Genomic DNA, 2,582 nt, shown 5'->3' on the forward strand with positions numbered 1-2,582 from the left:
CTGAATGCAAATGTTTGAAAGGATTTTACATAAAGCATCAGCTACTAATGAACAGATTAAGAAGTCAGACTGGATTTATTATGCACTCCTATTATACAGAAGTGGATTCTCAGACCCATCATGACATGTCAAAAGATATCCACCCTCCATCCCTCCCCAAAAAGAATCCTATAAAAATTGCTCCAAAGCCCCTTTTGCATTGCAATAGTGCAGCAAACCACAAGTAAACAATTGCCTGTTAACCCGTTATTCCATATACAGACTGAAAAGGCAACAGGCATTTTGTGCCATTTTAACAAACTTTTAAGTTGAAATATCCCCATCACACAGTGCTGTCCCCCTTCACAGAAGGCAGGGAACTGCTAGGCTCATCATGTGGGAGGACGGCCCCTGCTCTGTAAGCTATGAAAGTGCGCCTACTTCAGGATCTGGTTGATGTGGAAGTAAGGACCTTGGCATAGTGCAGACTGCTCATGGATAGACTGAGGAGGGGTCACAGGACTTGATCCTGGCATTATGTGGTCTAGGCTGCTTTCCGGCCTACTAGCTCTGTCAGGGCTGCTGATGCTGCTACTGCTGCAACTACTGGTGCTCCTGCTGGAGGACTCTGTATCCCAGGAGTCATGAAAAACAGCATTTTGGCTACCGCGTTTTGTTTGTGGGATGTGGACATCCTCCTCTATGCCATTTCGTCTCCTCTTCGTTCTTGTCCGTCCCCCCCTTAAGCCGCCTTCCACCATTATTATTATTATTATTATTATTATTATTATTATTATTGAGTTTTAGAGCTGGAAGGGACCCCAAGGTTGATCCAGTCCAACACCCTGAAATGAAGGAAGCTCAGCTAAAGCATCCATGACAGATGGCCGTCCAACCTCCGCTTAGCAGTGAGGGATTTCTCCATTTCCACTCACAAATTTCCTCTTGAAGAAGAAGAGGAGTTTGGATTTGATATCCCACTTTATCACTACCCGAAGGAGTCTCAAAGCGGCTCACATTCTCCTTTCCCTCCCCCCCCCCCCAACAAACACTCTGTGAGGTGAGTGGGGCTGAGAGACTTCAGAGAAGTGTGACTGGCCCAAGGTCACCCAGCAGCTGCATGTGGAGGAGCGGAGACGCGAACCCGGTTCCCCAGATTACGAGCCCACCGCTCTTAACCACTACACCACACTGGCTCTTCCAACATTCCTCTGCATTGTGCTGTATTATACTGGTGCATTCGCAAGTTATCACAGTGGAAAGACATGGCAAGGGGCTTCCCCAAGGATGTGTGTGCGGTTGGTGCTTTTTAACGTCTTCATGAATGACCTGTAGTTAAGGGCGGTGGAGAGGAGGAAAGAAAGAGTGTTAAAACCGAAAAGGGACTGAGAGGAGCTCTAAAAGGATGTCTCCAGATGTTCAATGTAGCCACATAAGGCAGTGCACCAATGACACTCCCTTCAACCACGAAAGGGTTTTCCTGAGCAGGGAGTTGCTCAAGCATGTTCTGGGTGTTAGAATTAAGTCACTTTAACCCCTTTAGAAATAGCTTGCCTCATTTCCTTATACAGTGGTATCTCAGGTTAAGTACTTAATTCGTTCTGGAGGTCCGTTCTTAACCTGAAACTGTTCTTAATCTGAAACACCACTTTAGCTAATGGGGCCTCCTGCTGCCGCTGCTCCGCTGGAGCACAATTTCTGTTCTCATCCTGAGGTAAAGTTCTCAACCTGAAGCACTATTTCTGGGTTAGCGGAGTGTGTAACCTGAAGCATCTGTAACCTGAAGCGTCTGTAACCTGAAGCGTCTGTAACCTGAAGCGTATGTAACCTGAGGTACCACTGTAGACCAGTGTTCCCCAAACTTGGGTCTCCAGCTGTTTTTGGACTACAAGTCCCATCACCCCTAGCTTGCAGGACCGGCAATCTGGTCTACAAGGAAATGAGGCAAGCTATTTTTAAAGGGGTTAAGGTGACTTAATTCTAAACATGATCATAATCAGACACGTTGACGAACTTTTGCGAACTTATTGTTTAGGATTTGCATACAGTTCTGCTGAATTTGCTCTATCACCTTTTCTGACACTGCATATATATATATATATATATATATATATATATATATATATTTCCTTGGTTTACAAAAGTATGTGCAATGTTTCTTCTTTCAATTTACATTTTCTACAGATGAGTTTTATTTGTTGAGATATTAGTGTTACATTAGGAAGAAAAGGGGGAAAGAGGTGGAGGGGGGAACGGTGAGTGGGGGTGGGGTTGGGTGGCAATGCTCCTATTCTTCTACTTAGTGTATGTGTGAGATTTTGTGTTAGCATCACTTGTGTGAGTTCTCTTTACTATTTACTTGTATTCCTTTGGTGGTGAGAGAGGTTGGGGGTGGCCTGGGGGTGGGTGGTTGTCTTTGATTGGCTGTAGTGAAATTTGTTTTCGTGTGTGAGTGGTGTGTGTGTGTGTTAGCCAGATTGATTCATATGCTGTTGGTGAGTTGCCGGCTGACATTACGAGATTGTTTGTGAGACTTTGGTATTGCAGGAGAGCATAGGAAATGGCCTCCTCTGTGTACCCTTGCTCTTTTGAAGAAAGCAGTG

General features: G+C 45.1%; 1 pseudogene across 1 annotated transcript; it reads right to left on the bottom strand.

Annotated features, from left to right (window-relative positions):
- Nucleotides 1–740, bottom strand: LOC308465234 (protein VCF1 pseudogene; annotated as a pseudogene). Its single transcript has one exon. The product of its transcript is annotated as a protein VCF1 pseudogene (transcript).
- Nucleotides 741–2,582: the final 1,842 nt, after the last annotated feature.

Source organism: Podarcis pityusensis (genome assembly GCF_964106645.2).
Source record: "Podarcis pityusensis genome assembly, chromosome: 2".
NCBI classification, from domain to species: Eukaryota; Metazoa; Chordata; class Lepidosauria; order Squamata; family Lacertidae; genus Podarcis; species Podarcis pityusensis.